Raw genomic sequence first — 13,702 nt, forward strand, 5'->3', positions numbered from 1 at the left:
AGAAAACCCTTTGTCCAGAACCTAGCTGCTCTGTGTTCTTCCTTGATGAACTTCAATCCTGCAGCCTTGGATCCCTCACCACCTGTGTGAATGCAGCCCTGGAAACTGCCCTGCAGGTGGGTGGCTCAGTCCTCACACACTAAGCACAAGCTTAACACTTTTCCCAGCTTGCTGTTTTCTGACCTGCCCCAGGATCCAGTCCCATAAGCTCCTACCCTGGGAGCCTCTTTTATCATTTATTTTGTTGGTCTCTGTCACTCTTGTTTCAGAACCTTAGCTCATGCAAGTCAACACCACATATTTTTTCCTTATCATTCTTTTCTTGCTTGAACAATTTTTTTGGCATAGCACACCCCAATTCTAGGTAGCAATTTTTATATTAGCTCTGTTGGAATAACAAATTACCACACATAATAAAAATTTATAGGATGAGATCTTAAAATAACTATTTTATCTAACATTGAAATTTTGATATCAGCTTTCTTGCAGTTAATAATTGCTTGGTGAAACTTTTTCTTTCTTTTATGTTCTATGATACTGTTTTAGACTTCCATTTCTCTTACATAGTATATACCTGAATTATTATTAAAAGATTCCATTGAAAAGTGTATTTTAATTAATGTATGAATCTACTTCTACTGATTATGATTCATGGTATACTTAGGTTTATTTCTGTCATCTTTTATTTGTATTTTCTAAGTTCTCTTTGCTTCTCCCCTGTCCCTGTTGGATTGATCAAGATTATTTTTATTTCTCTATGAGTACTGAAATTAGATATTCTATTTTTATTCTTCTAGTGGCTATCCTCACATTTTCTAACATATATATTTAATATATTTCAAAGAAAATCTAAGTTAATTCCTATTTTTGGCATGTTCTCAAGTAAAATGAGAATCTGAGTTTGTTTACTCTTCACTTTGTTTTAAAAGGTTATTTTTTCTTTCTTATCACTTGTGCTCAATAATTAAATTATATTTACCACAATATTCTAGCATTTCCTATACTCACTGTACCTTTCTTGCATCTAATTTTCTCTCCTGGGATCAATTTATTTTTCTCTTTTTTTTTTTTTTTTTTAAAGCAAGGATTTAGAGTAGTAAAATTTCTTAGTTCTGGTATGTCTGAAAATGTCTCTATTTTACTCTAATTATTAAATTAGAGTTCAGCAGGGCAGAGAATTCTAGGTCACAAAGATTTTACATTGGAACGTTAATATTCTTATTTCATCTCAGTCTCTGGGGTGGAGACTATATGTGTATTTCATTTTGAATAGTTTCCATTACTATGCCTTCAAGTATAGTTCTCTTTTTCTCTTGAAATGGCTAATCTACCCGTAGTTCCATGTAGTTTTAAAGATTTTAATCTCGAGCATTGTAGTTTTCAACATGGACCTTTTAAAATATCTTCCATATCTCTATCAAGCTTTGAATGTATGGAGTACTGTAACTATTTTTATGTTCATGCCTGCTAGTTCTAACATCTGTGTCAATTCTGGGTCAGTTTCAATTGATCAGTTTTCCCCTTCATTACAGGTCATATTTTCTGGCTTCTCTGCATGCATTATAATTTTTATTGGATGCTAGACACTGTGGATTTTACCTTAGTTGATACTCAATATTTTTGTATTCCTGTAACTATCCTTGAACTTTGTTCTGTGATGCAGTTATCTTGAAATAGTTTGACCCCATAAGTCTTGTAGGCAGAACCAGAGGCACATTGCCTTCAGGGTTTATTATTTTCTACTGCTAAAGTAAGATCCTTCTGTGTATTCTGATATTCCACAAATATGAGGGGTTTGTTGTTGTTGTTGTTTGTCTTGCTAGTGGGAATAGGAACTATACTCTTCCCAGAACCGAAACCTGGAAACTCAAAGCAGTAAGCTGAGCTCTTTGTAGGGCTCACTTTGTTTGTTGTTTTTTCATTGTCTCTCTGGTATCACACTGGTGTCTGATGTCCAGTGTTTTAAAAATTATTGTTTCTTATATTATGCCCATTTAAAAAAAATGTTCCGGGCAGGGAAGTCAATCAGATCCTTACTTCTCTAGCTTGGTCAAAAGGAGAAGTCTCACAACTTTCTTCCTGACTACAACTTCCTCTCCTTCCCTTTGGCTTATACAAGTGCTTCTACAGGGTAAGCATCTGTAATCTGAAATACTAAATACTCCAAAATCTGAAAAGTTTTCAGCACCAACATAATATTCAAAGAGGTTTGGATTTCAGATTTCAGAATTAAGGATATTTAACTGGTGAAGTTTATGTAAATACCGCACCCCCCCACCAAAAAAAAAAAAGAAAAAGAAAAAGAAAAAGAACTCCCAAAATCTATTAACACTCTGGTCCCAAGCATTTTGGATAAGACATACTCAGCCTGTATTATGACTTTTCTTTAATCCCACAGGGATCTCTAGTTCAGGGAACCCTTACTTTCTCTAAACCCATCAGGCTTCTCCCTTCTTATGTCCCTTAATGCCATGACCTATTACTTCAGTAATGTTCTTGCAATGTCCTAGATCCCCTGCCCTGTTTGCTCATTTAACTCAGCTGATTACATCGCAGATGCCCAATACACTCTTTAATGAATATATGAATACATGAATGAGAAAAAGGAGCATATATTTAATTTCTGAGAGCCTCTTTGCCTATATTTCAAAGCCAAACAATTTTTAAAAAATTACTGTTTTATAATTCCTATGTATCTTTGATTAGTATAGATAATAATTATATATAAAGTTAGATTATCCTTTATATATAAATGTTTGTCCCCAATTTTACCTTACTTAGAATGTGTATTTATCAATTTTCCCCAGTAAGTCATGGATTTATGGGGTTACAACTAAGTCATTGACAGAAAAATATAATGTTTAAACAAAAAGGAAATTTAAAGAGTACTTCCTATTACTTCCTATTACTTTCCAGTTTTACAAATGAGAAAATAGGTTTTGAGAAAATAAATGATTTGGTGAAAATATTTTTCAAAGTTCAAATAGTTTCCCAATGGCAGAATTAGGATTAAAACCAAATTTCCTGATTCTAACCTAGTGTTCTTACATACCACTGCCTGGGTCTGTTTGTGTCCAGTACTCTGTATTCGCAGACAATTTGTGCTTTCCACTAGAACTTGACCTGGCTTCCCAGTGATACCATTAGCTCGTCAATGATGGAGCAATCTTGTTATTTCTAGAACAAGGCCACATAATCTGACAGCATGAGTTACGATGGGAGTAGCACAGCATTTGGGTCATGTTCTTACACTTAGGTTAAACATCCTTTGAAACATTGATCAGTAACTTTGCTATAGGAGATTCAGTTCATACTCCTACCGTGTAGCATCTACTATGCAGAATCTTAGGCTAATAATAATAGCTGTGCAGGTTAATAACTTAGTGTAGTAACTTCAGCTCTGAGATACAAAAGGGGCTCGTCAAGACATTATACCTTAAAAATTTGTTCCCTAAATCTGAAAAAAGTTTCAAGATGAAAAAGAAACTTTCTCATCTGACCAGACGTTAACATTAGCCTAACCCACTACAGAAAGGAGAAGTGCTAGTGGAAATTGGAGCAGTAGAAGTAAGAGAAAACAATGAACTATACGTGGATGCCAGTTCTGTGTAAGTTTGAAATTCACAAGCACACACACACAAGCACATTGTGCACATAGTGCACATACACATACACCACACATACACCTGTTGAGCTGAGCCAAAATCTGAATACCTGTTTGAATTAAGAGCCAAAATAAATACTGAGTTGGAACCAAAATGTACACCATTTGCAAATACGACTTGGTACTAACTGCTAAGGTGGTCATTCTGATGTTTACCCAATGTTCCCAGCTCAGCACCTTCTAGATACATAACTCCATTGTTTTTCCAAGCTTCCTTGTGGTTGAGGAGGACTATGTGGCCAGTTCTGGTCATTGATGTTAAGTCATTTTCTGCCTGGAGCATTTAATTGTGAGTGCAAAAATCTTCAGAATTCTCTTTCTATCTGGGATGGCAACTGGCAACTTTAAAAGCTGGTTCATAGTCAAAATCTCCAATTGTCTATAATGAACAGAGCCCCTGGGTGAAACTTTATAAATATGTGGCATTAGCAAGAAATGAGTCCTGGTTGTTTTTAGAGTTGTTTTTCACCACGGCATGACCTAGCTTATCTGACAGATACACGTGTTCTGAATCTCTTTTCTGGAAGGAATTCTCTAGGGGATGAGTATCAGTGGAGATCCAAACACACTGAAAGAGTGGCAAGAAAAGATAAAGCTAAGAAAGGGAGAGAGATGAAATTGGGCCATACTAAGACAAATACAAATTATATGTAATTTTGGAAGACTCAGATTTTATTATTGTTGTTACTACTACTGCCATGATTATTATATTAGCTTTTAAAAAAGAACCTGAAGATTATTGCCATTGTGTATAATGACTTGTCCTTGATGGTGCATAGAGATACAGAGGGAAGAGAGATCATTCTAGTGTTTAGACCACTCAGGCTAATGCAATAGGCTATTCCTATCCTACCTAGTGTAAATTTGTTCTCTGAGTATTTATATTTTCTCTTTCCCAATGGACTTCACAATTTTCTAGTTAAGTATGTATTTTATATTTTTCGTGTATACTTTTGGGACAGTCCTAAAGCACAGTAAAATCAAGCTGATGGCCAGCTTCACTTGCTCTCAGGGAATTGGCACCAGAATCCATTGTTGACCATCTCTTGGTCTAACTCACAATAGATGGATCGATTCTCATATTTTCATCTCCTGCAGCTTCCAGAATGTTTAATGAGAATCAAGAGCATGGGGGTGGGGCAAGGCAGAGAGGATAAGTGCATTTTCAATCAACACTGTCTTTGGAACTTAGGTCCTTCTTATTGGCAATCGACTCACTGAAGCAAACCAAATGAGAGACATTTTTCAAATATGACTTCTCATAACAGTTGTTTAGGTTTTTTGGATATGTGCTCTGTTGGGTTTATTTTCCTGTTCATTGCTCCTGGCTGCTGGGCTTTTATTTCTTCAACCTTCTTAATTAGAAATGATCCATAGAACCTCAGAAGTCAAGAATACATTTTAAAACTCATGGGTGGGTAATAGAAATAAAATGTGTTAAGAGAAGGAGCTGGAACTTATGAAATTTCTTTGAATTGTCCCTGACCGAATCCTACTGTAGTTTTTTTATACCTGAATGTACACCTGGGTTTCCACTCTTTGCTTGGTTCTTTGATTATGGTTCCTTTGATTAGAGCATCTTTGCTAGGTTTTCAATTGCCCTCCCTATTTACCTGTCCTGGCCCTTTATCCTGGATTTTAGCTTTGCAGCATCAGATCATGCATCAAATCTGTCTTCTTACATGATCTGGAATTCAAGGAGCATGCTACTTGCTCTTACAAGGTAGGACATTATTCTGTAGAACTCCTTCCTGCTCCTCAGTGGTGCAACAGAGGAACTTACCTACTGGTGGGTTGCACTAAAGATGGAGAATGTACCTCTGTATTTATGTACACTAAAGAAAATACACTTACTCTACATACTATGCAATTGCATTTACAGTGTATCAGGTACTAATATAGTCATTTGGGATATAGCAGTGAAAAAAGGAGACAAATCTGCCCTCATAAAACTTAAACTGTAGCAATCACCAATCCAATTACTAGCATAATTTGACATGGATCCTATAAGACTATTCTCATTCTTCATCCAGTTAATAATTGACACCTGCATGTAAGTTTAAAAGTTTTTGTGTTCCACAGATGGAATCTGAGTCATGTTAAAAATTCAATTTTTTATCAAGATAAACTAAAAAAAGGTAGACCCATACCAGGTATGGTTAGAAAATCCCTGCTGAGCCCATGTATTGATCTATGAAAATAGAAAATAACCAATGCCACATTCTATTTCTTACAGCCATAGGGAGAATGTGATTTTATTTGCCATCACAAAACTTGATTCTAGTAACGAGATCTGAATTGAGATGAACTTGCCCTGTGAAGTCCTTAACTGGAGAGGCTAACCAACATCATACCCATCCTGGCAGAAAACCCTCTGGTCTTAGTCTTGCAATGTATCCCTCTAGAGACAAGGCTGCGTATTAGATGGGACATCATGAATGGGAGCAAGTGTGTGCATGCTGGTACCCTGAGTTCCCCCATCACTTGGCTCCAACCTCAAAATCTTGTCTTGTGGGACAAATGATGTATCTGGGAGGAGAAAGCCTAACTCCCAAACCGTTTGCATAAGTTTAATGAGTCCTAAGTGAGGTTTAGGAGGAGAAGTGGGGAAACTACATTTATACACAACTGTGAGTAAGCCATCTTCCTGCTGTCAGGGACTCAGATCTAGATCAAGAATATCTATTAGCTGGGCCCAAGGAATAAATTCTGTATGAATTATAATCCCTCAACTCTATCATGAATTCCTGCAACTCTTTACCAGGTCTGCTAGGACCCTGTCCTCTTTGTGATAAAGCAAAACAGGACATTCTCTGTCTCTGTTCTGGTGACTATAGTGGGTCTCTGAACAGGCATTGTTGGAAACTGTGCAATCTGCTGCTGTTGGAACTTTTATCAAGTTAGCCTGGAGGGGCCCTGCAGTTTGCTGGGAGTTGAGGATATAACCAAAAGGAATTAATATTTTAAATCTCCTAACGGCAAAACAAATACTTTATCACACTGCAATGCCTGTCTGAGCTTCTAGAGATGTATGAGTGGTATATTTCATGAACTCTTGGTTCCCAGATTCATAGAGAATTTGAACCAAAACTTGATTTATTTTCAATGATCTCCTTATGTAAACTTGAGATATGGAAACCACACCATAGGTGAGGTCCTTAACACTCTGAATGGAATCCAGGTTCCTTTCACCTGGTAGAGGCTGAGAGAGTAGTCTGAAGTTCCCATTTGACTTCCAGGGCACATTCTTGGGCACCCTGTTGGCTCCAATGGAGGCATGAAGATTGGAGAGAGAACATCTTACCAGAGAGCTCCTGCCTGCTCCTAAGTCCCCTTGCCTCTCTTTTGTGGTGCTGGAAATCAAATCCAGGGCTTTGTGCATGCTAGGCAAGTGCTCTACCACTGAGTTACACCCCAACCCTCCTAGATAAAACTGATCTTCCCACAGCCTTCATGCTTTTGGGGGGGACAGTAGCGAAGAGAGATTTCTAAAACCTTGTGTGTGCTTCTAGAAAAACCCTAATCCCTTCCTCTCCTCCAACACCCACAGCCTCATACCACAATCTGCCTTGAGACCATCTGGACTGATTTCATTATCCCTGTGTCTCTGATTGTGTCAGTCACCAGAATTCAGGTTCCCCCTCCCTTTTGTCTTCTTCACCGCACTTCCTACCTCCATTTTCAGCTGTATTTTTCTCCATAATATGTGTTGCCACCTGGCATTTTATAGACTTCACCTATTCTTATTCCCACCAGAGTGTTAGTATCATGAGAGCAGAAATTTTTATCTGCCTTTTTTTTTTTTGAGGGGGTGTTTTTGCTACCTAGAACAGTACCTGGTATATGGTATTTAACAACTATTTGTTGGATGAATAAATGAATGAACAAAATAGATACCCAACACTTCTCAAGAATCACTAATTATTAGCAAAACCAATTGTCTTTTTTTTTTTTTTTTTTGACAAATGAGCCCCTCAAGTTAACCATTCTCATAGTCTTTGATGGTTGTGGGACTCTTCAGAATCCAAGTCATTACACTACTTTGGACATAACCCTTGACACTCCTCCTTTGAATCTTTTACCAAAGAGATTGTATCCAATGTCATATCGGTGCTCTTCTATCTCAGTCTTCCACACTCCCCACTCCACCACTCCCAGCATATTCTTTAATCAAGAATTTAATCTAGAATAAATCAGTTACCTAGATGTATAAGGTCTGTAGCATGATAGAAAACTCGCTGTGGTGATGGCCAAAGTGTTCACATTTGCAACACCATGGTACAACACAATAGGTTGATAACCATCTCACTTTAATTTCTGAACCACTCACTCCTCAGACACTAGAAATGCTGGGTCGATGGCACCTCCTAGATCTGTGCACCTATCTAGTCCTATAAGCAGTCTTGCTGTGCCATTAAGCTGGGATGCCATCCCTTTTATTCTGCAATGCCAACCAATCAACCGGAAGCTGAAAGGCCCCCCTTTTTAATGACCTATTTTATCACCAAGCCTGCCTGTGTAGCCTTGCAAAGTGGATATACAGTACCTAGGCCATCTGTGATTGCCTTTTAAAAATATATATTTTTTTATTTTAAATAGAAAATATATTTTTTATTTATTTATTTTTATGTGGTGCTGAGGATTAAAATCAGTGCCTCACATGTGTGAGGTTAAGGGCTCTACCACTGAGCCACAACCCCAGCTCAACTGCTTGATTTTGAGGATTATAACCTATAGCTCTCCAACAACTTTGTTGTTTGGATAGTTCCAGGAATACCAAAAAATAAAGCAATATGTCAGGATCTTCAATACCAAAGAACATAGGAAGAGTCTGAGAAGGGTAAAGCCTTCCATTTCCATTGCTGATTTCTATCTGACAATGGAGAAACTCACTGTAGAAATCAATTTTATCACCAGCTCACTCCTCTCAGGGTCAAGATGCTCAAGCAAGTCCTCATGAATCTATGAGATACAGAGCAATATGTAGACTGCCATATGTATAGGTCACACTCAGAGTGAGTGCCACACCAATAAAAGCTAAACTCTACTTCTATATCAACTGTTCCAATCCCCACCTACCCTGGTATGTCCCTTTGTCCTGATGTATGCTCTAATCACCACGCAGAAGAATCCAGCATGGCCACACTCCAAAACTCCATATTATACTCAGGTACAAGGACCCTTAAAATGTCACAATCGATAGGCAACAGAATCCTTGGACATCCTTACAAATAGAGAAACACTCTTTATTTGACCATCCCAGAAAGGCAGACACATAGAAACTCCCTCCCCTCTCAGTGCTATTTCTGACCCTTTAAATTCTCCCTGTGGTTTCTACTATCCATGACCAAAATCACCTACAGTGGCTAGGGTTGGATGGTCTTGAATGCCACCAGGGCATCTTTGGTGGCCACTGATGAGTCTGGAGATAGCACTCACACTGCAGAAACTCCCCCCAGGGCAGGGCAGGTTTGCAGAATTGGTAGAGATAGGTTTCAAAGGACAGATGCACAAACCAGCTGCCTATCTTCCCTGAGCCTGACTTGAGATTCCACTTGTCACAAAGACCAGCCTAAAGAATGATGTCAGAGGCTGGGCAGGCTCTTGAGCTGCTGTGATCATGAAAGCTGCTACATACTTAGATGGCCCCATGTCAACAGAATGAAGGTGTGTTAGTGCTCACCAGAACAGTAATCTTACCGTTTACTTCTGGCTGCACTTTCAGTTTTCTAAACTTGCCTAGATTACGAATTTGGAATTGATCTAAAGGACTTATATCTTCATTAAATCTTTACTAGTGGCCTTTGACACCTCTCCTGTGCACATGTAGTTGTGTACACACACTGCACGTGCACACACAAATCTGCCATTGTTGGATCATGGTCCGAATGCCCTCTGGTGGATTCGCTGGCACAGCCTGCGCTAGTTCATTCCTCTGCATTGCACGCGCTCTCCTCCAGCTCAACTTGTTCTTTTACATGCTCAGTCCCTGTGCCGCCACAGCTGGCATGAACTATTTTTTAAAAGGAATGCTTATTTCCATAGCACACTTTGGAGGCTAAAGCTCAGCAAACACACATTCACACTGGATTTTTCATCAGTATGGGTTTCTAATCACCAAGCTCTATGACCCAGATATATTCAACTCTCCAAGGCCGTGTGTGGAATAGCTACAGCAGATGTTAAGTCCTAGACTGTTCCCTGCTTACCATGCTTGTGGGCTGCTGACACCTCTCTCTGCAGGTGCCCACAACTCCAGGCTAGTGTTCCTTCCTCACCCCATCTTTCTCTCCCCCAGGCATATTTTCTTTCCTAATGGTGCCTTTATTTTATGTTGAAGCTGAAAGAACTCATCAGTTAGTCTCTTTTGGGCATACTGTCAGTACAGAGAATGAAAAGGGGGAGCAGCCCCCACGGGACTATTATCCTCATCTAGAATATACCAGAATGTTGATTATTCTATGGGATTTAGAGAGTGACTCTATCCTATGATCTGTTCTTTGAGGATAGGATTATCTCTAATTCATTTTTGCAGGTTGTTCAGTGGCTCTTATACTATCTGATGCTTAATAAATGTTTACTGAATAAATGAGTGGTCCCAGTGGAAATATGGGAGGAAGAAGATGTAAGAATATCTGTGGGTTGGGAAACACATGAGGGAAGTTCTCGAAATTAAACTTCTAAAACCTTGAGCTCCTGGGATGGTCAAAGGCCACATGGAAGTTGAAGGGAGCCATCTCCTGGTGACCCATTGGGTCACTGTCTGTGAGATTCAATGGGAGACCCCACTATCTCACCACTGGTCAGTGCAAGAGTGGAAAAAATGACCAGAAGGACAAGTACTAGGGATTTTATCCTTTGCTTCCTTTTTGGAGGGAAAAGGGGAGAAAGGGTATATTTTAGTACCTGAGAATGTGATTTATCAGCCATCAGATTTAACAAAATCCACCCTCATTTTGCTGTGTGCTTTAGTGATACAGAAAACTTTCAATTATGTCTACTAATGGAATGGAAGTAACGGTACATATAATCAAAATGTCATTTCTCTTTGACTTGGGAAAGTATTATGTGTGCTTTTCCCCCAGCAGGTTTCCTTTCATAATGATTAGTTCTAGTTTGGGTTGATAATAAAATGAGTTAGCATTCTCTCTGCATAATACCTGGTAGGAGAAGAGGAAAAATGTGTTTATGGCAGAGGAAACTCATGCAGGGATGATACTTGCCAATGTCATGGATAACTTACTTGTGGTAAGTGGGGTTCTGAACCCTGCAAAAGGCAAGGTGTGACTACATATTCTGGATCTTAATGACCTGGGACAATGCCCAGGACAATGCTATTGCTGGTTATGAAGAGTGTTAAGGGAGGCAGAACACTGAACTAGGAGGAGACTAGGGTTCCTATACTTGATAGCCCAAGGGAGGCCACATAGTCCCTTTGCATCTCAATTCTCTTATCTATGAAATGTAACCATGACATCTGTTTTGTCTACCTAATAGTTCAACTGGTCGAGAGGTAGTGGGCAGAAGGGCTTGTGAAAGTATTATAGTTACGAAAACACAAAGCGTTGGCAAACAAGCAATGAAATACCCTCAGCATTTCCTTTTTGGATCTGAACTCCTCCGTGCCTGGGGTCTTGGGCTGTGGCTTTTGAAACTTATTCTATTAAAATATTTGTCCCATTTCTTAAGGATTCTGCTTTTCAAGCATGGCTGCTTTTATAATGTCCAAGCATCCCAATCATTAAGCACATTCTTTCTCACGTGATAGTTTGATTTTAACAGGAACTTTCTAGTTATAATTACTTAATCATTCTCAAAGTGTGGTCCCTGGACCAGCAGATTTAGTATTACTTGGAATTTGTTAGAGATGCAAATCTGTGTGTCCAACCCAGTCCTGTTGAATTGCAAACTCTGGAGTGGGGCCCAGCAAAATGTTTTGACAAGCCCTCTAGGTGATTCCGATGCATACCCACATTTGGAAACCACTACTGTGACCCAAAGGAGAAAAAGGAAAGGTAAAAATCGGGCACTGGGACATGCTCCAGGGGTTGGCCTGGGGACTTCTCAGATCACACTATGCAGCAGGCTATTTGGAGCTGGTCTCAAAGTGACATGTTAAGCCATGTTAAATTCACTGTTACACTTATAAAAGGGGATGTATTTATAAGATTCAGTCTCATATATGCATATTACACATAATATATATATATATATATGTATGCATTTTTATGTGTATATATGTTATGTATATAATGAGGACTCAGTATATCATTTTCTCAGGGAGATCTTTCTCCTGTCTTATTTAAAAATGCATCCTGAACTCTGGCATGCCCTACCTTCCTTCCTTATTTTTCTTTGTAGCATTTATCACCTTCTAATATGCTGTGTATTTACTTATTTATTCTATTTATTGTCCATTTCTCCCAGCAAGAAGGAATGCTCCCTGAGGACATTCTGTCTTATGTCACTGCTACATCCCTACCTCTGAGAACTGTGCCTGGCAGCTAGTATGCACTCAATATATATTTGTTGAATTAACAAGAATGAGCAACTGCTAGATCTGGAAGAAGGGAAAATATTGGGGTTGGACTGTAACACTGAAGCACCTCTATGTGTCCTTATCAAACAATGTTGCTTAATAGAGAAGCCCTGCTCCTTTCCCTTCCTGCTTTAGGCTCTCAGATAAGTCTGAAAACAAGGCTTTGATCAGTGCCATCCTCAGGGATTTAGTTCACTGTACTGTTTATCATTTCAAAATGTACTCTCTTGGTTTTGCTAGAAGTGGGGATAGTGTCCTGATTGACTTTATGGCTGTAGGCTACCCCTTAACCTAAGATCTTAGGCATACTGCTTGAGCAAATAGCATCTCTGGATCTCAGTTGCATCTCAATGATCTCAAAATCCCTTCCAATTGTTATTAGACATTCATTTGTATGTTACTTGATTAACGTGTGAATCTCTACTGGTAAGTTCCATGAGAACAGGGTCTGTTGGTTCACCTACTTCATAATTCCCAGCACTTGATGAATATATGCTAAGCAAACAAAATGCCTATGAAAACCAAATGGTGAATTCAGCCTCATCAGGCTGTGCTTTTTACAACCATGTCCCAGGAATGTGGATGTATGTTGTAAAAACCCTGACCTGAAAGAGCTCTCCACCACAGGGAAGAACAGGAAGTTGGTCTGCATCCTGAGGGCACAGAGATGCTGCACAGCTCACTGATATGGACGGTGGGGGGAGGTGTGCAAGGGTGAGCCTGGGGACCCAGGCCACCAGCCTGGAGGTTTGGAAAAGCAGGAATTTGGGGATGACAGATGTGATCTACTATATTCTAGCTTCATGACTTTGTTCAAGTTATTTACTTCTCTCGGCCTTTTTATTTGGAAAATGAAGACAATACCACCTGCCTCTTTGGATGGTTGTGAAAATTAATAGGAGTGTATCAAGTACCTACCCAGCATCTGGTGTGAGAAAAATGCTCAGGAAATGGAAGCCTCTGTGACCCTCCCTCCTGAGGTCACGAGGTTTCTAATAACACCTTCCTGACCAAACAACTGACCTAAGTTTGTTAGCTCGTGGGAGTTCCCTAGTCAGTCTTGGCTGAAGGGACATAAGGATTGGGGTCTAAAGTGCTTCTGCAAATATCTACTTTTGGAAATATGTCAGTTTGCCTAATGAGATTTGTAACTTGTGATGGCTTGATATCAAAAGGTACAATTTTGAAAACAAGAATTCGTAATTATTATTTGAAGGTGCTGAAACCTATCACTGCACAGAACAAATCTGAACTTGGCCCTCTCTTTTTGGCTGCCTGTCTCTCCTCTCCTCACACATTGCTCCCTCGCATTCCCTCCCTGGCAGAGTGAATTCTACTCCAGTTCCTGCCCTGCCCCCTCGGCTTCCCCCCACCACACTCATCTACATATGATCATCTTTATTCTGGAAAACAAATTCTGTTGCTAGGCAACTGGAAGACAAAATCACTGTGGTTCATATGATCCTTATTAGTGGCTGCGATTGCAGTGGTGCCGCCAT

General features: G+C 39.3%; 1 protein-coding gene across 6 annotated transcripts in view; it reads right to left on the minus strand.

Annotated features, from left to right (window-relative positions):
• Window positions 1-13,702, minus strand: part of Kalrn (kalirin RhoGEF kinase) — a 636,539-nt gene that overhangs the window by 170,501 nt on the left and 452,336 nt on the right. The gene's annotated exons all lie outside the window — the stretch shown is intronic.

Source organism: Sciurus carolinensis, chromosome 9 (assembly GCF_902686445.1).
Source record: "Sciurus carolinensis chromosome 9, mSciCar1.2, whole genome shotgun sequence".
Classification (NCBI taxonomy): Eukaryota; Metazoa; Chordata; class Mammalia; order Rodentia; family Sciuridae; genus Sciurus; species Sciurus carolinensis.